The sequence below is a fragment of the Topomyia yanbarensis genome, chromosome 1 (genome assembly GCF_030247195.1).
Source record: "Topomyia yanbarensis strain Yona2022 chromosome 1, ASM3024719v1, whole genome shotgun sequence".
NCBI lineage: Eukaryota > Metazoa > Arthropoda > Insecta > Diptera > Culicidae > Topomyia > Topomyia yanbarensis.
Genome location: NC_080670.1, coordinates 191,566,349 through 191,591,056, shown reverse-complemented (window position 1 = coordinate 191,591,056; position 24,708 = coordinate 191,566,349). Strand labels below are relative to the sequence as shown.

The 24,708-nt window shown below is 37.5% G+C and overlaps 1 protein-coding gene across 14 annotated transcripts in view; it reads right to left on the bottom strand.

Moving 5' to 3' along the window:
* Nucleotides 1-24,708, bottom strand: part of LOC131685169 (sex determination protein fruitless) — a 624,000-nt gene that overhangs the window by 166,038 nt on the left and 433,254 nt on the right. For 2 of the 14 annotated variants that reach the window (XM_058968754.1, XM_058968745.1), the window contains exon 2: nt 14,020-14,948. The exons of 10 other annotated variants lie outside the window; for them this stretch is intronic. The gene's annotated coding sequence lies outside the window, so the exon portion shown is untranslated. Of the gene's footprint in view, nt 1-14,019; nt 15,074-24,708 lie in introns of all 14 variants that reach the window. 2 more of the 14 variants (XM_058968763.1, XM_058968730.1) reach the window with 2 other exon arrangements.

Here is a 24,708-nt window from a genome sequence, read left to right as displayed (position 1 = left end):
TGTACGCGGAAAAGTTCACTGCATATAAGGCCTTCCGGGAAGACGGGTTACCCGCTAGCTATCAACAGTACGCGTCGTTAGAAAGGCGAATGAAGAGTCTACTGAAAGCCAAAAAACGCGGTTATTGGCGCCGGTTCGTCGACGGGTTAACGAGAGAAACAGCGATGAGCACTCATTGGGGTACGGCTCGACGTATGCGTAACCGAAACAGTGCCAACGAAAACGTGGAATATTCAAATCGCTGGATGTTCGTTTTCGCCAAGAAGATCTGTCCGGACTCTACCGTGTACCATGCCGCGTCTCCTCACGATACCGCGAACAAAACACCGTTTTCGATGGTGGAGTTCTCACTTGCTCTCTTGTCATGCAACAATAACGCCCCAGGGTTAGACAGAATCAAATTCAACTTGCTGAAGAATCTGCCTGACACTGCAAAAAGGCACTTGTTGAATTTATTGTTGTTGAATTTATTTAAGTTTCTTGAGGGTAATATTGTCCCTCACAGAGTCGAAAAATGTTTTTTTTTTCGTTTACCAAAATCTGACGAAAATGACGAGCGACCGATGCTACTTTCTAAACCACTAGAACATTACGAAACCGAAAATGAGACAACGGCCTACGACAAAGCATGCGGGTAAATTCAATTTCATTATTTCCTCCATACATTAGTTTTCGCTTCGAAATTGAGAACGACATTAGTCTCTTCGATATTGCACATAGCGCTGGCCAAACGAATAGAAACTAGTAACGATATTTATTTGTCGTTGTTCTATTTGGGGGAATTACAAGCTAGCGATGATATTGGACGACTGAAGCACTATTGGTGTGCATATTTCCTGTGTTTGCGGCGTTCTAGTTGCATTTTATGATGCACATTGCTATAATTTCATTTAATGAAAATTAAAATAAAAATCAAAATTACTGATTTTAAATTAAAACGAGATTGAATTTTCGTATTGTCATAGGAAAACGAAAGTCACTACTTCTGCTACTCGCTTCCATAGAATCGAAAGAAGAAGGGGCGTTGTCTTTATTGTTTTGCTTTGTGTGAATTTAGTAAAGAAGGAGGCAGCGAAAAGACGAAGGTGAATTCAGTGAATTTCATCGTTCATTGAATGAGTATGAGAATTTTAGGCCCTGGTCCCTCATGACTGGAGGCAAGTAAAGGTCATCGCCATCCAAAAACCAGGAAAACCAGCCTCCGACCACAACTCGTATCGGCCGATTGCAATGCTGTCCTGTATTCGGAAGTTGTTCGAGAAAATGATCTTGTTTCGCCTCGACAATTGGGTTGAAGCAAATGGCTTCCTGTCAGATACACAACTTGGCTTCCGCAAAGGCAAAGGGACGAACGATTGCCTAGCGTTGCTTTCTACAGAAATCCAAATGGCCTATGCTAACAAAGAGCAAATGGCATCAGTCTTCTTGGATATTAAGGGAGCTTTTGACTCAGTTTCTATCAACATTCTGTCAGACAAGCTGCACCAGCATGATCTTTCACCGATTCTAAATAACTTTTTGCTAAACCTGTTGTCTGAAAAGCACATGGACTTTTCGCATGGCGATTCAACAACATCGCGATTTAGCTACATGGGTCTTCCCCAGGGCTCATGTCTAAGTCCCCTGCTCTACAATTTTTACGTGAATGACATTGACGATTGTCTTGCCAATTCATGCACGCTAAGGCAACTTGCAGACGACGGGGTGGTCTCTGTTACAGGGCCCAAAGCTGCCGATTTGCAAGGATCATTACAAGATACCTTGGACAATTTATCTGCTTGGGCTCTTCAGCTGGAAATCGATTTTCTCCACGGAGAAAACTGAGTTGGTTGTTTTTTCTAGGCGTAAGTACAACATACTAAATCTCACAAAAGAAATTTAATTCCTCATAGAAGCCAATAAGGACCACTGCTAAGCGTTCTCTTCATCAACGATATTGGTTCAATAACTACATAAACATCTTAGCAATCCCGAAATATTAATAAAATCGTGAAAACTTTTACAAAAACTTTTCTGCTGGAGCAGTTGATCTCTGCTAACAAGCATTGTTCGTGATCATGACACTACTTCTCTTAACTACAACTGTACAACGCGTTAAACGTTAGTAATGGCTTGTAGCAGATAGCATGACTTCGAAAACTGTTCAAATAAAATATAAATCGAAGTTACCGTAGTCATAAGTAAACGATTCCAATTTAAAAAAAAATTCTACGAATTATCTGCAATCGTTACAATCATCGATGAGCAAACTTGTCTTCCCTGGCAGGACCCTATCGCACCGCACCAGCGATGGTGCCGATGATGATGATGCAAACCAACCAATTCCACATGCGATTTCAATTCTGTTCGCCATTATTTTGATGTTTGTATTATGTAAATATTTGCAAATATCTCATTTCGAACCACCGATTTCGGGTGATTGATACTGGGAAGCTCCTCTCGCGTCCCAACCTCCTCTGGTGATCGATCACCAGATTCTTCCATCCCTAACCGTCCTCGCATTAACTATCATCAATTGCAACAGCACACCAACAGAGATCGACCGTCCCTCAGACGAAAAAAAAGCAATCCCCGTACGAACACACGGTGGACATCGAAAAAATCCTTTAAAATGCGCACAAATTTGCATTAGTGAGAGAGAGACGTATTTAACCATAAAATCGAAGGCGATTTTATGACCCCGACGACGCTGGTTTTCGCAAATTTTCCGTCTCTGACAAACCATCTATTATATGTAGTATGGTAAAACTTTTCACACTTTTTTCGTCTTCTCCCGCGCCGTCGCCGCCAGCCGCCTCCTGATGATTAACGCAGCTGCACGCCATAGAAACGGTTAGTTGGAGGATGACAATAAAATCTTTCGTGTCGAATCCGACCAGCAGCAGCATCAGCAACAACAGCAGCAGGTCGTGAAATTAGTTGTGCAGAATTTGAAAACAGTAGAAAGTTGCCCCTTTGCCGAATTTAATCGCCATGTTTCTCTCGGCGGGGTCGATCACCACCAATGCCAACCGCACAACGTCGCGGGGGAGAGAGATGTTGCAAATCTTCCTAAAGTCTGGGACAGTTCGGTAGTGTGGGCGGTTGATTCGCTTGGGTCTGCTATGTTAATCAAATTCAGATGGTGACGTCACTCCCAATGAGGGATGAACTTTAGCGGTTGCACTTTCTAATCAGTTGGCTGATTAGCATTGCCGAAGGATTAACCAACTTCGGATTTGATTTATGGTCGTCCATTAATTGTGTATGCAAAATGACACTGTCTTTAGATTGGCAAATTTTCAGTCGTTTCCCAATACGACCTGTAATGTGTGAGCAACTGACCTATACCTCGACATTACAAGATCGCATCTAGCAGAACCCTGTTCTTCACAGAAAACAATCAATCGAAACCCCTTCATTCACTTACTCAAATATTGATCATTCACATGAGGAGATGAGCACGCCAAGGCGCGTTCCGTGCTTAAGTCATCGTTTTGAATTTGTTCTTCCGCGTTTCGCCCTCTACTTGTTGGTAGTGGAGGGCGAAACGCGGAATATGCATGAGGAACGAATTACACGAAATAATTCGTTTAATGGTTTTCGAGTCTGGTTGCGAACCTTATTTCGAGCGCCCCTTTCCGCTCTCTCTAACCTCCCTGGCTAGCTTGTTGCTTCGTCATGCAACCACTATTCGAACTACGAACGGACGCCTACGCACGTACAGCAATTTTGAGCCCTGCTGGTGTATGGTGTGGTGTACTGTGCCGCCGATATGTTCAGAAGTTGTTCTGCTGGGCGCGCGTTTCAGCAACTTCCAGCAGTCATTAGCGTGCGCGCACACACATACTAACACATCATCGCCGAGCATCAGGTTTGACCAATTTCGAAGGGAACCCCTGAAGGTGAAGGTAACGACGTGCGGTTTGGTCTTCTGATCGTTTAGCATTTTGCAGCCACGATACGAGCCCATGATCTGGAAGGGGAGATGAGATCACTTTGGAACATGTGCGAACTTCGAAGTCAACGTTGGACAAAGTCAACGACTGTGGTTGCGAGACACATGTTAAGCCACGATTCGATTTGGTTTAACCAACACTGAAAACTGGTATGCCACCGAGAGGAAAGAACTGGATATCAACCTCCTTGTTAGCTTGGGATAATATATAGGTGTCAGATTAGACTTTCGAAAAAACTTTGTGCGCCAGTCAAAGTATTACTGTCGGAGCGAGCAGAAAATTAAAAACTTGGAACGGAAATTTCAACATTTTCTCTATCCAAGATAGTAAGATTTAATAAAAGGCGGAAGAGGGGTTAGCGTTTTAGCATGAAAAAAAAGCTTTTTCGCGATTTTTTAGGAATTATAATGTACAAAAGTTGTGAACTATCACAAATTTTGTACATTATAATTTATTATTTCAATAATATTCTGTAATTTTTCTAAGCAAAAATATCGACAAACGACTCGATGACAAAGCTTTTTGTAGAACGTCTCTGGAAAAAAAAAAACATGATTTGCAGTTAGGTTAGGTATTTTTTATATATAATGTATATGCAAAGTTTGAAAGAAATCGGTTTTTGAATGGCAGGTTTTTGAATGGCAGGTGGCGCAGTAAAAAGATTTTATGTATATATTTAAAAAAATGTTCAAAAACATTCTGAGTAGGAAAAAAATATTAAAAAACCAACAACTCAGGGAACGGGTTTGGGTAGTCAAGGTAGGAAAGCTAGCTGTGGGTCTAGAATTAATGCTCTTCCCCTACGAGGACAATCTGGGCGGCAAACTTCAGACTGTCTAATTTACTGAGCCCTTCAGTTCCCTTTCAGTACCACTTTCCCGTTGAGCTTCCGACTGGTTCGCGAACTACTCGGTCTAGTCCCCAACGATAGATCTAGCCTACTCCGACAAAAAGTTCCCCGGCGAGAGAAGTTCGAAAGCGAGCTAACCAGCCAGGTGCTGAGGTCAGACGGTAGAGTAGGGCGTCCGGTGTGCTGGAGCCCCGGCGCGACTGGTGGTGTGTGTCATCGCGGTCTACGCAGTCTAGTTCCGGGCGGTGAATCTGACTGTACGCTGACGGAGAGGTCCCAGACGAAAGATGTTCTCCCGATACCGATTCTTATTTGGTTTCAGTACCACAACTTCTTTAGCCCTTTGGCTCCGTGACCGGTGCCATTTAGCACCGCAACTCCTTTAAGCCCTTTAGTTCTCTTAGCACTACTTCCTTGATGATCCATTCAGCTCCTCGACTTGTTCGCGAACAACTCGCTCTAGCCACGACGATGGATCTGACCTACTCCGACAGAGAATTCTCCCGAGATCGAGCCAATCAGCTAGGTACCGAGGACAGTTCGGCGATTCTGGTGAAGCAGGGTGTCCGGTGCACTGGAGCGCCGATGACCCGTGACTAGTGGTGTCTCGTACGCTGACAAAGTTTCCTGGCGAAAAAATTCTCTCAATATCGATTCTTCTTTGGTTTTCGCTATCGAAACAAACGGTGGGGTGCCGTGGTCGGTCTGGCGAATCCGCATGGAGCGTGACGTCCGGTTCGCTGGCGTTTCGATGACTCATACTCGGTGCTCTGTTGCAGCCGACTAGTCCTCGGCAGTGGAGCTATCTTATTCCTGCGGAGAGTTCCCTGGCGGTGATTATACATCATCATTATACATCATCATATCTCTGTTTACTGCGTTCCACGTCTTTACGTTGCTTGTCATTCTGTAGGCTACATTATCCGGGTTGATGTCCGGTCCGCCCGTTTTAAGTAGCTCCCTGCACGTCACTTCAAATCTCGGACATTCAAAGACGCTCTCAACGTTCTCACACTCCGGGCACAGTGTTGACGTTGCGTACTCACACCGATGAAGATACTCCTTAAGCAGCCATGGCTCGGTAGGAGCTGTTTCAGGTGGAAGATCATCTCTCCGTGCTTTCTGTTGACCCACGTCGACGGGTTTGGGATGAGCCGGTAGGTCCACTTTCCTTTCTCCGTATTGTCCCATTCCTGCTGCCACGTCACCATCGAATCTGTTCTCATCATCTTCCTCACGCTTCTGACGTTTCATTGATTGTTGCACTTGATATCCTCCGTCAGGGTAATGCAGATGGGGATCATCTCGGCGACAAGGCATACTGCCTCCGAAGATAGTATTCTCGCAACTCGTACGACCACCAGCTGGAACGTCCTGTTCAGCTTTTCGTGGTTCCACTTGGTTTTCAGCACCGCACCCCAGGCAGGACCTCCATACCGCAGTATCGATGACGAAACACTAGATAATGGACCGACATTTCGCAGGTGTAATCAACGTGGTTGTTAAAGCTCAATCAGTTGCCGATTATCACTCCCAATTGCTTCAGTGCACGCTTCGATGCAATCACATGCCCTTCGACGGTGATCTGTATCCGCTGAACCGCTTTGCAGTTGCTCTCTAGCTTGACCCGTTCATCCAGCTCTCGATCGTATCTATTGCCTCCCTCACCGACACCTCCATTTCTTCAAGTGTCTCACTCATCACCGTTAGTGACACGTCGTCTACGAAACTCACGATTTTCACTTTCCTGGGCAGCCCCAGTGTTAAGACCCCATCGTACATCCCATTCCAAAGAGCTGGACAGAGAATGGAGCCCTGAGGAACGCCCGCTGCGACTCTGTCCTTTGTTCGTCTGGTACAGTAGTACTCTACTCTGGAAGTAGCTCTTGAGGATCTGGCTCATTCTAAAGACTTCAGCAGTAGCATCCTGAACATGTCCGGATATGCCAGGATTGCAGCTTTCAGCGCCACGGTTGGTATTCCATCCGGACCGGGGGTTTTCTTTGATTTTAGTCACATCGACGCTTCTTTGAGCTCGTCGTTAGTCGCTTGCCGCTCGGCTGTGTTACCTCTTCGCCGTGCGGTGTCGGTGATCAGATAGTTGAATCGTGATTCGGGAAGAGACCCTCTTTAGCTTTAGCTTAGAAAGTGACGGACCACGGTGACAATCAGACGTCCAGAAAATTGTAGTGGTTTTTTTTTTCGGGACAGTTTCCCGCCACTGTAAAAACGGTATAGTGCGCGTGTGCGACGGTAAAAATACCCGTCAGAAAGTGCCGGCCCGTTTTTCGGGTACTCGTTTGTTTTGTGGTGCTGGATCGCCGTCGGGGAAAGCTAATTACCAAGGAGCTTTCGCTTCCCCGGCTAACCATAAAGGATCCAGACGCACCAAACCGCCCTCGCTGGGAAGGATAAGCCGAACGAGCCTCCTGCTCTCCTTCCCAGCTAATAGCCAAGGAGGGCGAAGCAGGGTGGACAGCGGCTCCCCCTGGGAAGAACACTGCGGTGTCTTTCGGGATTCTTTGCGGGGTGCAAAGAATCCGGTGAATCGTCACCCCCGTCGCTAGGGAGGTTCCAACAAATGAGCCTTGCTCACCTCCCTAGCTAATAGACAAGGACCGCTACTATTTATATTAGTTTGTTTACCTTTTGTTTTGATACGAAAATCCGAAATTCCGGTAGAAGCACCTAGGCCGCCCTGAAAAGAAGGGTCCGCCGGGCAAACAAGAACCCGAGTAGTGGGCAAACCCCTACTTACATTTCGCTCTATTTCAGCTTATTCAATTTTTTCAAATTTCTCCAAAATATTTCGAGGGGGGGTTTGTCCCCAATGCGCACTAAAAATTGAAATTAATTTGAAACATCTAAGTTATTAATTGAACTTATCCCCAGCGTTGCCATTATTTCTTTTTGAAAATCTGAAAATATGGTATCCCAGACTGATGTAAAAATCCGCAAGCAATAAAAGCCCCATATTTGATTTTTTTCGGGGCTTTTCAAGCTTTCTTACAATCTATTAACAATATGTATAACTAAGTTTCAAATGTCTGGCTGAAAATTCTTTCCATATTTGCCGTTGAATGTGGGAGGATTTCTACTTTCCCAATCAACTGAAGGAACCTCGAAAACTCGAGTGTGCCGACGACATGTTTAGTTGCACACCTTGCTCTAGAAATTTAAAAAATGAGAACATTGATAAAAACGAATGAAAACACAAAGCGTAGTTGGTAAATCGATTGCCTTGTACGCAGCTCATTTGGGTTTAATTATTCCTAAACCCGCGCATAGGGTGCGAAATTTATAAAAAGAAACTTTTCTAACCCAAAAAAAGAAGCGAATGACCCTAAGATTAAAACTTCCATAATCAAAAGAAAAAAAATCAAATTAAGGAACTCATAAATTTATAAATCCAAAAGTTTCAATATTTCAAGATGAAAAGATTTAGAATTTTAAATAAAAAAAATAGGAATTTAAAGATTTTGTTAAAGTTTTAACTTTAAAAATAAAAACATTCCAAAATTTTAATGTTATAAATTTTGAGAAAACAAATACTTAGAAATGCAATAAGTTAAAGATTAAAAAGTTAAAAATTGAAGACATGAACAATATCAAACATTCAAAAATTTAAAGATGCAAAAATTCAAAAACGAAGTTCAGAACTCAAAAATTTGGTGCTTAAAAAATATAAATTTAAAAATTTAAAGTTAAATATTCCAAAAATCAAAAAAATTAATAGAGAATTTGTGAATTTGCAAATCAAGAAGTCTAAAAATTTAATTATTCAAAAATTTAAAAATTTTAAATTTTAAGATTTAAAAATTTAAAAATAAAATTAAAAATTCAGAAATTTTGATATTTAAAAAAATAAAAATTCAAAAATTTTAATATTCAAAAATTTAAAAATAAAGAAGAAATAATTATTTGAGCATTTACAAAAAAACTTCAAGGATTTAGTAATCCGAAATTTTAAAATTTTGAAAATTCGCGAATCTAAAAATTTAAAAAAACCCCGAATATTCAGCATTTGAGGATTAAAAATTTAAAGATGTAATAATATAACAATTTAAAACTTTAAGGATTTAAAATTTCAAAATCGAAAAATTTAATTACCTAAAAATTTAAAAATATTAAAATTTCAATATTTAAAAATTTTAAGATATGAAACGGGAAAATATACTTTTGCATATAAAATATTTAAAATAATCCATAAAGAATTGTAAAACGATCCATAAAAAAGTTGTCCATGTATTTTGAAGTCATTTGGCATCAATAATACCTGTTCGATTTGGAAATTTCCCCCCCTTTGAACAAAAAAAGTCGAACTGAAAATCCATAAAACAGTGTGAATGATCCATAAAAAAGGGTGATTTGATCCATAGATTATGTAAAATTGAACCATAAAATGGTCGCAAAAGAGCACTAAAATAGTAATAAAAGAGCAATTAAAATCAACCAATGCCCCATAAAAATATTGGAAATGTTCCATAAAATGATACATTTTGCGCCATAAATTAACTGACATTGATCCATAGAATATTAACAATGTACATTAAAACACGTCGATATGTTCCATAATATCGACAAAAATGTTCCACGGTATTACAAAATGGAGCAATAAAATGTTAGAAAAAGTTCCATAAATTTGATGAAAATGTTTGCTAAATAATTTTTCTTGGTACATAGAAGATGTAAAAATGAACATTAGAAATGATTCATATATCGAACGGTAAATTATGGTTCATGGATATTTACAAAACGATCCATAAGAAAAGAAAATGTAAAAATCCATTAATATGTGCTTATGCACTAGAAAAATTAAATTTAATGAATTCATGCGAAATTTTATGGCAAACTGAAAAAAATAAGTTGTGCTTAATAATACTCATAACAGTGACAGTGTTTTAACAAGTGAGCTTATACTGGGAGCTAGTGTGATGCGGCTTGGCCGCATATCCGAGGCCAAGGATCCGAAGCGGCGCAAAGCCGCTGAGGATCCGTTGGACGAGGCATTGATTAACCCGTAGCTGGAATTGCAAGCGAACCTGTGGTCCTCTCGTTTGCCCGGTTTACTTAAACATAGGGGCTATAGCTAGTTAAAAGCCGACTGAGCGGCAGCGAAGTCGGACAGTGCACTAGAAAGCGATGTGGCGTAGCCACATTAGTCAGTGTTCGTGTATAAAGTGTCCGTTTTCGCTGCAGATAGTTGGTATTTGCGACTCATGCCAGCCTGTGTCAGTGGTCTAATAACTCTCAGCGCGCTAATATCATAGATACCCAGCCGTTTAAAGAGTTGCCATAATGATTTCAGGTTAGCTAAGGTCAGTTATTTGACTAGTGGGATACGGAAGCTGTAGTTTAACTATAATGTATGCATTGTTTGTTGTAGTTTGACATTACAACCAAATGTAATAAACTTTATTATTAGTTCGAATAGCAAAAATTTCGCATGGATTCATTAAATTTAATTTTTCTAGTGCATAAGCACATATTAATGGATTTTTACATTTTCTTTTCTTATGGATCGTTTTGTAAATATCCATGAACCATAATTTACCGTTCGATATATGAATCATTTCTAATGTTCATTTTTACATCTTCTATGTACCAAGAAAAATTATTTAGCAAACATGTTCATCAAATTTTTGGAACTTTTTCTAACATTTTATTGCTCCATTTTGTAATACCGTGGAACATTTTTGTCGATATTATGGAACATATCGACGTGTTTTAATGTAAATTGTTAATATTCTATGGATCAATGTCAGTTAATTTATGGCGCAAAATGTATCATTTTATGGAACATTTCCAATATTTTTATGGGGCATTGGTTGATTTTAATTGCTCTTTTATTACTATTTTAGTGCTCTTTTGCGACCATTTTATGGTTCAATTTTACATAATCTATGGATCAAATCACCCTTTTTTATGGATCATTCACACTGTTTTATGGATTTTCAGTTTTGTTTTATGGAACATGGACAACTTTTTTATGGATCGTTTTTCAATTTTTTATGGATCATTTTTGTTGTTTTAGCGGCGCAAACTTAGGGCTGCCATATGAAACTTTAAAATTTGAATATCAGAATGTTTAAAATTTAATTCAAATTCTGCTTAAAAATTGTAAAATTCAAAGATGTCAATATTTTAAAATTTCAAAACTTTAAAAACTTGAAAATTTATTAATTATTAAATGTTGAAATTTTTAAAAAGCGGAAATTTTACAGTTTCTAAATTTTTACATTTTAAATTCTTAAATTTTTAAGAATTTAAAATGTAAAAATTTAGAAACTGTAAAATTTCCGCTTTTTTAAAATTTCAACATTTAAGAATTTGAAAATTCAATAATTTGAAAATTGTAAAGTTTGAAGATATAAAAATTTAAAAATCTGAGAATTTAATAATAAATGAACAATTTAGAAATGTAAATTTAAATATTCAAAAATTTAAAAATTTAGGAATTGAAGAATTTAAATATTTATATACTTAAAATCTTAAAATTTTAATAAAAACATGTTAAAATTTCAAAATTTTAGAATATTCAATATTTAAAGCTTTAAAATTTAAAAACCTAAAAATTTTAAAATTTGAAGATTTGAAAATTAAGAAATTTTGATTCTTTAAAAATATAAATTTGAAGATTAAGATTACTCAAAAATTTAAAAATCAAGAAGAAATAATTTTTGGAGCATTTGAAAACTTGCAAATTGAAGAAATTAATAATTAAAGGGTTCAAAAAAAATTAAATTTGAAGACTTAAAATTTCAAAAATTTAGAAATCTGAATTTAAATTTTTTTTAAAATTTATGTATCAAAAAATTAAAACAACACGGAAATAAAAAAAATTGAGGATTTAAAAATTTAGAAATGTAAAAATTTACCAATTCAAAAATATGAAAATTTAGGAATTCAAAAATATAAAAATTTTACGATTTAAAAATTCAAGAATTGGAAAATTTAAAACTCTGAAAATCTGGAAATTTAAAAGCTAAAAATTTAAAATTCAAAGATTTCTAAAAGTTCAAAAGTTAAAAATTCAAGAATTTAAAAATTTTAGAATGCAGAAATTTAAAAACGTAAAAATTTAAAAGTTTTTAAATCTCAAATTCAAAAATTTAAAAATGCAAATATCTAAAAATTTGATAATTTAAAAATTTATAACTTTAATAATTTCAAAATTGAATGATCTAAAAATTTAAAAATTACGTACCTAGTAATTTAAAAACGATGAAAATAAAAAATGAGGATTTGAAAATTTAGAAATGTAAGAATAAAAGAATTCTGAAATATGAAAAATTAAGAATTCAGAAAAATAAAAATTTTACGATTAAAATTTAAAAATTTAAGAGCTTGAAAATCAGAAAATTTAAAAAATATATGATTTAATAGCTTAACAATTTAAAAATTCGAGGATTTAAAATTTTGAAAATTTTATGGTTCAAAAATTTAAAAATTCAAGAATTTTAAGATTTAAAAAACTAAGAATTTAAAAATGTAAATGTTATATTGAAATTTAAAAATTTGAGAATGCAAAAATTTAAAAATTTAATAATTTAAGAGTTATTAAATTTGAAAATTTTAAATCCAGACCATTCGATTATGAAATTTAAAAATTTAAGAATTCAAGAATTTGAAAATTTAAACACTTCAAAACTTAAATAATTTAAAAATTCAAAGCTTTGAAAATTGTAAAATTAAAATACCTAAGAATTAATTTGAGCTAAGTGTGTGTATGCCAAAATCGGTCAGATCCCTGTACGACAGTTGTTGCTTAATTTTATTGATTTACATAATTTAAGGTACGTATTTTGATTGAACATCCAATTTAAAATTTAAGAAATGGTCAGCCATTTGAGTAATCCATTGCTCTATTTCAAATTGTGGAAAAATAACAGGTTTGCAAAAAACTCTATGGTAACACTGATCCTGGTATAGTAGAGGGATAACCAGTTGGATGTGAGTCAATTTAATCAAATACTAGTGATCGTAACAATGTTCATTTAAAGTTGCAAATTTTTTCTGTCACTTACAGTCATTACAACATTCTAGTGACGATTTGTAGTAAGCAGACTGTCAAAAATTGCAGCCATGCGAACAGGATGATTCCGCAAGTGGAAGTTCATTGAAAAGTTTATGTGATCATTTTGTAAGTTGTACTGTTCTTGGTCTTCAATTTGCCGAGAATAACCATCAAAATCAATACGGCTTTTACATTTGCAATTCCAAATAGTAAAATATGTATCCAGTTTTTTACGCTCTACAATAGCCACTCATATCGTTCTGCTCGTAATATGTCAACAATGCTTACTTTGACAATTTTTTTAAGCCATCCACCCAGTAAAAGGAAGTCATACTACGTTAATCCAGTGCGTTGGATGTTTGATAAATGAACGCCTAACAGTCCTATCGGGGTGATGCCTTCAAGCTGGCGTAAACAACTATTATCAAAATAAAAGGATATTAAGTATTAAATTTTATGTATTACGAATGAGACAACGGAGGCCACCATCATGGCGCGTAATGAGCTCTTTATTTTTACCAACCTTCAATTAATAAGTTATGATAAATGAGCGCAAAGGGAGTACATTTTCTAAAACGGTAAAGAGATAAATTTCACCAGGAAGATTTCCTTTTTCTTATATTCACAAACAAACCTGTTTTTGCGATTCTAACTCATTCGCAACCTTCCACAACCTTTTAAACACCTTCGAGACCCCACACCCGAAAGAAAACAGAAACCAATCGCTAAATAGTTTCTAGTTCCGCTAAACGAGCTGCTAGCGGAAAATTTGCTCAAAACCTGCCCGAATGATAGAAATCATTATCTTGTTTCGAGATAAACTGCATCGAACAAATCTGCAAATCGACACCGACCGAACGATCGACCGACGGCTGCTAGCAGCGAGACCATTCGCCTTCCCATATGGAACGCGAGAGAAACACTACCACCGCCCCTCACAACGCAACACCACCGGGGGGCAGCCGCGTATGTGTGTGCTGCGCGGGGTTTGGACCGAGCGGAGCGAGGGGATTCGCGAAATTACTGCGCGATAAAAACCAGCCAGTTTACCAGTTGGCGAATATTTTCGGCAAACGAACGACCATCATCATCGTCATCATCATCATCTTCACCATCATCACCGGGTTGCGGCGGCGGAGGGTCATAAACCAAACGTGAAATAGGCGAATTATAAAACTAAAATCAGGTAATGATACATAAAAAAAGTGAATTACCTTCGACTTTACAACGAAGTTTTGCAGGTTTCTGCTACCGCCGGCTGCTGCTGCTTCTGCTACGTTAGGCTGTTGATGGTTTGGCGATTTTTTTTTGTTCGGATATGTGTGTGGTATGAATGTAAAATCTGCCGAATCCAACGTGGTGAATAGCAAACAATACGTTGTCAACGACGACCGGCAGGGCGGTGAGCAAAAAAAAGAAACAACAATAACACCACCAAAATGATGTCGGTTTCGTTCGGCGTCGTTACACGCGGGCGCTTCTTGGTGTGTGTTAGCGATCGCGACGCTTTGGAGGTAGATTTTTTGGTTAGGTGTTTTTTAAGCTACGACGATACCGGAGAGACGTAGGACGCGCGGTACACACAAAACGCCCTCCACACTACCTGCTGCTGTTGCGGTCGCCGACGATGGTACGGTAACGCGGAGGAGGTGATCGCGGGTTTGCAAAAAAAAGAACTAATAATATATGTATAATCCAAGGTTAAACTTTGGGTTCGTCGGTGTGTAACCCCTTTGGCGCACTGGCTGCCGGCGTATTCTCTTGTGCCACACGAAGTTCTACGGTAGCTATTTCACTCGCACTAACTTCTGTCTCATCGTCGCACTATTTTTATCTTGTTCCGACGACGCTTTTGATTTGAAGGTTTGAGGTTGTGTCACTTTACGAATTCCTGCTGCGCTGTTTCTCTATCCGCCAATCCAAAAACGGGATCACATGAGTCCGAGTTTTGTCTTCTTCTTCTTTCGAGTTAAGGTGATGTTTTATTTATTTGTGTTTCCCTCTTCGACCGTCGTCGGTACGGTACGGAACTGGGGAAGGTTTGTGTGGTCAGCGAAAAATGCAGAATCGCGGCGGTTGCTTCTTTTTCTTCTACTTCTAATTCGCGGTGCGACTGGGGCTTTGCGTGGTTAAAATGCATGAGCTATAGGAGAGATACTTGTGTTGTATTAGAATGTGGCGAAGGACATGGTTCTGCGCTGTTCGAGACTGAGCGCGGTGCCCCGGTGTCATTCCGCGCGGACACAGCAATCTAATCTGCAGCAGATCCTGTGGGATATACAGTCATTCGTTGCATATTGATGTTGAATATTGTATGGGTGAAAAGAACGTGATCGCACCACGGATCGTAGTAGACCCTGGATAGGTGGGATGTAAACTGAGTGTGTGCGCGCGCGTGAGTGAGAGAGAGAGCGAGGGGCTTGCGCGTGTGACGTGGGGGCCTGTGGTTGAGTAGATCCTACGTGACGGGGTGTGTGATCGTTTGGGGTGTTGTTTTTTGCGTTCGTTCGACCTTGCTGTCTTCGACGGAATTGGTACCACGGGGTAGGCTTTGTTCAGATTCGGTACAGATAAGGGAACACGGAGCGTTGTAACATGTACTGCGTACTTCGTGTCTAATTTGATCTTTTCGTTAAATAGTCACGAAGTTATGAAATAATGATCAATTGTGGAACAGACTAAAATATGTTTACACATCCCAACAGTTGTATAATAAAAATGCAATACTAATTTGTACAAAACATGCACTGAATGTCATACTATTAAAACATGATAAAAGACCCTTTCGCTAGTTTTCAACGAAAGCCGTCTGGTTTCTAATATTTCGGAGGAGAATGACATTTAGGGTTAAATCCTCTATAATAATCAAAATCTAACATCTCGTTTCTAATATCAGTCGGTAAAGACATCAATTATTCAGTTTTTAAAAGCTGCCAAAATCACGACAATCTTTTACCGACGGCAAAATCCAGAACCGGTTTGATTGCAACCTGTGTCCGCCACAATAAACAGAAAGACGTACAGTGAAAAACAAAACAAAAACCAGCTACTCCACTCGCAGCAAGCGCGAACAAAAATATCAACAAAGAACATTTGCTTTACTATAGTAAGTCATGGATTTGTGATTCGATTTTGTCTCATCAGTATCTGGCGGACCGACTTGACCGACGACACGGATAGACGCTAAATATAAAACGATCTCATCAGCAATCGGAGAACTTCCGTTCTTGCGGGACATCATTCGTGATCAGTTGTTTGCTTGTGGACGCAAGTAGTGTTCCGTTGTAGATCTAGCATCTACGTGTGACGAACAAGTCGGTCTGCCAGTTACTGATGAGACGAAGTCGAAACGCATATCAATGATTAACTACAACAAAAGAACCGGTCTTAGATTTTCTACTACAAATATCGATTAGCTCGAAATATGTGAGAAACTAAAGACCAATGCGTGCTGAAAAAAAAAACACAGTGGCTGTTTGTTTTAGGTACTGCATGATTCATACCAGGAACGAGAATTTCAGAAATACCGACACATTATTGGTGTCAAAATACCAGTACTGTCTAAAAAATGTTACAGGAACTTTTAAAATATTTATGGGACCATTGTTATATATCGACCGGAAAGGTAGCGTCAGAAGTTGAATGCTAATCTCTCCCGTTTTACTAAAGGGAAACGTTCAAATGTTGCACTGTTCGTGCGGAAATAATGACAACAATTTTTCACTAAATTTCGAAGTGTATACAACTAGCATAAATAACATTTTTTTTTGTTGTGGAGAATGAAAAGAATCTAAAACTTGAACAAAGTGATTCTCATTAGAAAAAATGTCACGAATTGATCAGGATAGTGTTCGTTTCGTACAGAATAGTAGAAGGGGTATTTTAAACATCAGCCGCTCTTTTGTAGGTAATTTTTCTTAGAAAAATTACTACGAAATGAGACAAAAAACTTTTAGACTAGTTCAAACTTGCCCTCTTAGCCAGCTTCGTTTTAATATGCCTTTGCATTATTTCTTTAAGCTTTGGCTTCGAATCAAGTGTGGAGTCTGCTAATTTAAAGTAATTTTGTTACACAAAATTTCTTTTTTATGTTGACTCAAGTATTTAAGTACTATTCATTAGGGTGGCTCGACAACAATTACTTTTTAGTAACGGCTTAAATTGAGTGGTTTAGAGTGATTCAGGTAAGTGAAATTAACATTTCAAAAATTGATTTTAATCTTCATTAGGGTGGCTCAAAAATATTTTGCCGTGGTGGTTCAATTAAGAGTCACGTCAACTAGTGACTAGCAGGTAATTTCCTTCTAGCCACTGAGTAACATTAACACAATATTTCAAAAACAAGAAAAAAATTCATTAGAGTGACTCAAAAATAGTTTTTTTCTGTAACAAATTCACATTAGATGTTAAACAGCAATTCTAATACACTGAATAAAATTTAGATGTGAATAAAGACTAAAAACAAACATTATTAATAATTAGAGCGGTTCGAAAAATTATTTGTCGTGAAGATCAAAGCAAAAAAATTGGAAGCATTTTTTGGAATACTAAATCAATTTTTAACACGAAAATGTATCTTGACTATTTAATATGGTTACACAAAAATAATTTTTGGTCGAAGCTGTTCGAATAAAATGTTTGAATAACATATAAACGATGAAATATGCTTCGAATCACTTGGAATTTCATACACAGTAAAGACCCGTTTCTATCAACCCCTTAGTGTAGTTTAGGTTGACAATCAGATATCGATAAAAGTGAAACATTTTGATTCTTTCTTATTAATAAACCGGAGCTGTTTAGGTCTTCTCATTGGATCCCTCGACATGGACCCATAATCCTTTCTGATCATTCGCTGCAAATTTCCCTTAAGGGGTCTTCCAGCACAAAATTTTAAAAACGATGTACTTATTTGTGCATACTTCGCATCTTTAAAACAACCATATGCTCAAGAAATAATTTACTCGAATTTGACTTCTTCGTCTGGTAGAGCCCATCAAACGGATTTTCGGGGGCTGATAAAATCGGATCATTACTGTATATGTTATAAACATTTTCAAACCTGTCTTTTCAGACTACGTGATTTAGCGGTGACATTTTTCCCACGAGTGCAGTTTAGAGCTAAGACAAGATGTGACAATCCGATTCTTATTTTTCCTTCAACATTCTTCTTTTCACACATTTCACCCTGCCGAAATCTTCCGAACAGTGTTGCTATTTTTATTAAAGAAAATGGAGTCGTGTTAATTTATTGTATGTCGGCAATATTTTGTATCTTGAATTCACTATATTGATGAAGGGCACCGTTTTTCCATGTCATGGGTGTTAAGTGAGGTTTGATGAAGCCATTTTCTGAAAAAAATTAGATTGTAGTGTGGTTTCTATCTTATTTTTGTTAAAGGTAATCAATCATGTATACGGTAAATGAATGATAAATACTTGTTTCACTTTGCTGCAAAATTTCTGTTCAATTTAGTAATTTTTACTTTTTTAACAATAATAATTTTATTTATAAAAAGTAATGTAATCTTTTCCTATAAATATAGCAAATACAGCCAAACATCATTTCGCTATCCCTGCAGTATCATTGCGTACGGTGCAAAAAAGTCAGAATCAACCAATCAGGAGCTGGACCGTTCTGACGTAAAATTGGAACAAAAACGGCCCACCTATTGCCATGTCTTGTCTTAGGTTAAGAGTTGTTGTTGACGTTTTTAATTTTGGCAACGTTCCGTGTATGATGAAACTGGACACAAGGGTGCCAATTATTATAGTCATGCTGAATTTTCAAATCTAAAATGTTTCAACACATCGAAAAAAGGCTCTACGTAAAATTTGAGTTCGATCGGACATGATTAAGGGATTGCGCAAAACGAAAAAAAAGTTTAAAAATTTTCACCCATGAAAAAACACAAAATTTCAAAGTGTATCAAAAGTTTCAGAAGTCGTCATCCTATTTCAGATACCAAATAACTTAAAATGTTATGAAACTTCGAAATCTGGTACAACGCCAAAAAAATTTTGTGAAGAAAATTGTCTCTCTTGGGGCTTTTGAGCTGACATGCGACATGAATTGGGAAATGCAGATTTTAGTATTGTTTTTTTGGTATAGAAAAGTTGGATTTAAAGGTTTCGTGTTCCACTCGTCAGTAACTAACACCAAATTGGCGCCAGTTGGACACAGTTCAGACAACCTATGTGAACGCCTTAAGCTGGTACCGAATGATGTCTCGGTTAGCCAAGCACAGAAGCTGGCGAGTAGAGAGAAACGAACTCTTGTCTTCTGCCTCGAGGTGCGAGGTGAATTCCGTCAAAATTCTCAGTCGGTTTTCCACCAGAAGATTTGACAGGATTTCATTCGAAACATGAGTATGATTCGAACAAATTACTGAGCAAATCAGAATCTTCTGAAGAACTGCTGCTTGAAAAGTATTCCACCACTCTGGGAATAATTCTGCTATGGATACTACCAGAATCCATCGGCAACCTGAGCAGCATACCATCTGGAAATGGAGTAAGAAAACACAAAAATTTCGAGATCTGCAGAGTTCTGAAGCAAGCTACCAGAATTCTAAGCAATAATACATAGAACTACGGATAAGGATTAAAACCACTTTGTACATAAACGGCACAAAACAAAATTATGTATGTGTCATTAGCAAACAAATTTTGCTCTCTTGCGGGACATCATGAGATAAAAATCGTTTAGTGTGTTCACAAGTAGTGTTTTCAATTTTGGATTAGCGTCAGTCTGGTGCTGACTAATGCACTAGTGCTATGACTCTGGATGCAAACCCCTGGACTTATATGAAAAGCATGTCGTCAAAATCCTAAGACAGTACCATAGACCGACTTCAAAGTGTCCGATCTCAAATGAAATTTCATATGTCAAAACGGCTCACAGTATAGAGTATTTTTCTGCTCAGGGAAGCTAAAAAATGTTCAAAATTAATTCTATACCGTTTTGGGACATCCGTATAAGTATAGCTTGGACTAACGTACTGAATGATACCTGTACCGAATTGTGCAACTGATGAAACTGAATAGAGGCGACTTTGGTAAGCTTAAGCTCCATGTTTACCATCAGAAAATATTTCACGTCACGAAGACTCGGTCGCATAGAAAGGAAAATTAAAGTCGACAATACGGGATTGGAGAAAAGCTCTTTTTCGTCAATTGCTAGTTGTTGTTCACTGTGATCGTTTGTTGCTTTGACTCGAGCAGGAGAAGAAAGTAGATTGGGAAAACAATTCATATATATTTTTCTGTTGGCGCATTTATAGAAAAAATTACTGTGCAGTGTGCCTGACCATAAAGACGGTGCTGACTGACTGTTGATATTTTAAAAAATTAAAAGCTTCCGATGGAGAAGAGTCTCAATTCGAGCATCAGAATCGTCTTACGGTATATTTAAAAAAAAATCTCACGCAAACCGCAGTGAAAAAAAAGTACCCCACTCTAGAGTTTTTTTTTCTATTGACAATTTCATCTAACTATGGCATTTTATTTTCAACTTTAAAAAATAAGTTATCAAAGCCTTATAATGATTGTTTCTATTTTTACAGCCTGGTTTTTGCCATTCACGTGTACGTGAAATATAGATAGCGACACTGTTCGTATTTAAACTCCAAACTACAGGACTATATTTCGGGATTGATCGCGAGGAGCTGCTGTAGAGAAACTTTATGTAGTAACTATCCATAAAATGGCTAAGGAACCAAACTTCAGTCATTATGCAATATTTATACCTGAGAGGAAAAATTGATTTGGGTACTAGTTCATATACATCGACTAGCTTGACCCTTGAGTTGGTGATAGTTAATGACGAGATGGATTCGAAACACAAGTATCCAACGTAATTTAGTAAGTAAACGGCAGTTCAAATAAATCGGATCATTCTTTCTTGGAAATGCGTTCATCGAACATTCCTACGGGTTTATATACACGAACCGTGCTAGACCAGCTGGCAAAGACTTGAAGCTGATGAAGGAAAAATCTACAGTACTGAATTAAGCGAATCAAACGCACTACAATGAAGTCTTCGGCACTAGATGTACATCATTGAAAAACAGCAGAAATATCAACGATCCCAAGTGGCTTCCTTGCGGTAGAAGTAACTATGGGTCTCCTATGATATTCACTATCGCTCGCTGTGTCAGATAGGAGATCGAAACCACTGCAAAATAATATTATTTATTTTAAATCTCTATTTTTGCCGTAGATTTGCTATCATTAAATAGCGCATATCAACTCCTTTTAACAATAAATTATTATTTACTTTGCTATGTTTAGAAATTTTAGGAAAAATACAGGAAGTTGGGGTATTAGATTGAATGTCAAAAAATCAGATGTTTATGAATTTTACCGATAACTCGTTTATTTTTATTTTGTCCCTGAGAATTTTCCACGTTCAACAAGGTATGAAATATAAAATTTGATCGAAGAATAATAAAGTTAGGGGAACATGGGGAGACTTGACCAAGCGCGAAATTCTACAATTGGCAATAACGTGCTCTATTTGGTTCTCAAAAAAAATTAAAAAATATTTTTATGCTTATTTCGATCCCGTCAGGTAATTTTGAAAGTTTGGAATAAAAAAACTTTTCCTCTTAAAGCATATTCCGTAATTAATAAATTTGCGTTAGTTAAACGATGTAATTTTTTATCAAACTTGGTATAGACATGTCTCCTCGAGAAATTCTTTTTTACTAGTGCTAATATATCATTTAATTCCTTATTAAGTAGTAAAATGATTTTACATTTCCCCGCTGTGGGGAGACTTGACCAAAAAACGATCCCAGAAAAACTTTTATAACTTTTGAAAAAGTAAACCAAAAATTTTGCAAAAAATCATGAATACGCATTATACGTTTTAATGAGTTTTGAATGATTGAAACCTTTTTTAGAGATTTACGTGGGTTTGACTGAAAACCTGGTCAAACCTCCCCATGTTCCCCTATGTGTACGAAAAAATGATAAAATTTGATATGACTAAAAAAATGTCCTAGAACCCCAACGTCGCGTATTCTGACTAGAATCGCAAAGATTTCGTTCGATTTCTGAGATTTTCTTACACTGCTAAATATTATGATTTGCAGCATAGAGCAGAACTAAGGTTATCAAGAATAGTAGATTTTTTGAACATAGCGTCCCCAAAATCTAATTTCTCCTATTTTCGGAGTAACGAAAATAGTTCAATTACAGCGCTAAAAATGTATCTTTAAAAAAAGATATAAACAGTAAATTTCCGAGTGCTACTTCAAAAGTAATAGCATTAAATATATTTTTTCCTCATATTTTGCCATAGTGCCAATGTCAAGCACTATGTCAAGCGAAGTGGGCGGGGGTCTAAAACTGTCCAAATTATGTGAAATTTGGCATGTGAGCTTATTTTGACATTTGTCATGATATGAAGGGGAGATGAGTGTTTTTTTTAAAATTCTCTAATTAACACCATTGAAGTACAGCAGAAATAACAACGGTCCCAAGTGGCTTCCTTGAGAGGTGTTTCTGACGTAGGAGTAAATGTAGGTACCTGGCTATGATAACCACTATCTCTCGCTATGTGAGGTAGAAGCGAAAGCGTTGCAAAAACTACCATTTATTTCAAATTTTGTTATATTTTTGCGATTGAGATATCGTGGTTTACCTTATCGAAAGCAGAAGGTAAAGTGTAGTGCAAGTGCAGTGTAAGTTTCGTAAATGGCTATAAAACTACCATAGAACATAAATTGTTACTAGGTCGAAGTTGGTTTAGGTGTGACGTTTACCCTCTGTTATGTAGGATCTTAAACGCAGCAGGTTAAACGCTGTCGAACGTCCAGCTGTAAATGTCACAGTTTGTTATGAAAATTGCATTCTGTTAAATTTTTTGTGGTTCCATTCCGATCGGGATTCCGCACTGGAACTTCTATTTCGACAGACTTCGAAAACGATTTCTAATGTACGTGACATTGCAGGGATAGGGCTGCGATCCTATTGACACTAAGAATCCTTCCTAATTGGAACAGGTAATTTGCATATCGGCCATTATAATCTGTTATATTTGATGGGTGCTTTTATTGCAGCTGATTCAATGAAAATTTATGCAAACATCCCGATCTTTGGAGGTAAAATACTTCTAACGTTTCAATGTAGAAGGAAATAGATTGTCAACTGACATGCAAATATGGCGTAGATCCCGCACTCGAGGGATAGGTGCGGGTGATTATTTTTGATCTCCTTAGGCAGAAACCGTCATGCAAGCGAAACGATGAGAGGATTTCTTTGAACTAGCTTTTTTCGAACACACGAGGTAATTCGACGTGACTTTAGACTTTGTAACAAAGGTAATTTACTGACATTTAACGATGAATACACTAGTGCATGTCATACGAAAATAATACTCTTAGGTCAGACAGAATCAAACTCAATCTTTGCAGAATCTACTGATCCAAGCATTGGTCCATGGGACTGACTGGATACAAGTCACATTGATTGTTAGTCATATATAACCAGCTTTGGACACAATTCGTATCGGCCGATTGGATTCCCTTACGTCCAGACAATTTGGAGGAAGGTTAACGGCTTGTTATCAAAATTCAGTTTGCCTTTCGCAAAGGGTAGGGTATAAATGATTTTCCTAAGCTGCTTCGGGAAAAATTCAACTAGCATACGCTCTAAAGAGCTAATGGGTTTTGTAGTCGTGGCCAGTAAAGGATAAAGATACGTTTCTGTAACAATTGTTATCTTGAATAAACTTCACCGTTCATTCTAAGTAACTATTCGTATAATTTCGCATAATATTAAATAACTATTCGTATAATTTGTTGTTTCACCTATTAATTTGATCTTGGCAAGGTGTTTGCCAAGGAAACTTACAGAGGTTATATTAAATAACTGTATTCTCTGTAACTGAGTATGGGAGCGACTGTTTCGGTTCAGCCGCAAACACTCATATTATCAACGTGGGACGAATATAGTTTGCGTATTGAACGTAATTGAATTCCATTTTTGGGATCTTCAATGTATTTCAGCTACGTGCGCAAGGTATTAATTCATTTACGTGTGTTTCTCTAACATTTAGATTACACGTTCTGCATAAAATACAAGTCCATGAAAGAGAATTTTTGTAGGAGTCCGTACCATCAACGTTCGCTGGCTATACACACTATGCACATCTCTCTCTCATATTGGGAGCAGTGACAGAGAACTAGGCGAGTGTGGCAAGGGTTACCAAGACATCGAGCATGTTGTTTGGTCAGAAGATTCCTTAAAAGTTCAAGCTTGACCAATCAATTTCCATATTCGTGGCCAGCCGGGATCTGCCGTTCATGCCGTTGATCTATTATTATTTAAAGATCGTAAATATGCTAGTGTGAGTTCTTTCCAAAGTCAAAGTTCTAAAGAACCTTCATATTTTCGGTTTCTCGCATACAGCAGCTGTCGAGTTTCTGCAGGTTCAGTTGTTCTTTTCGCATTCAGCGTGAGTTGAAAATGCTTCTCTCTTTCTCGCACCAATAAAAATTAATGTTATCTCCGCTCGCCGGTTAAGGTGGGTAATGAGCCTACATTTGGCCATGTTTCTATTATCATCCTACCCATTTGAAGCCGTTGTTTAGAACGGCGTCTGCCATCTTTGATCAATGCATTGGGTCAAACGGTATGGCGGCAATTGGGATACTCGATTCTAGTTTTTGTTGCGCTCAAACACGAACATTTCACCGTTTTCAGGGCCTTGCTTGCTTCTTAACAATGAAGCAAAGCAGTTGATGGTAGTTTGTACGATTGTGGGCCGAGTAACTAATGAATTAGTGAAGCACCCTCCTTAATTGGAAGAAACCAGGCACTTTAACCTTTATAGGTTAGAGTCGGTGTTGGTTCTTTTATATGTAAAGTATAATGTGCAAATCTAATTAGGACGC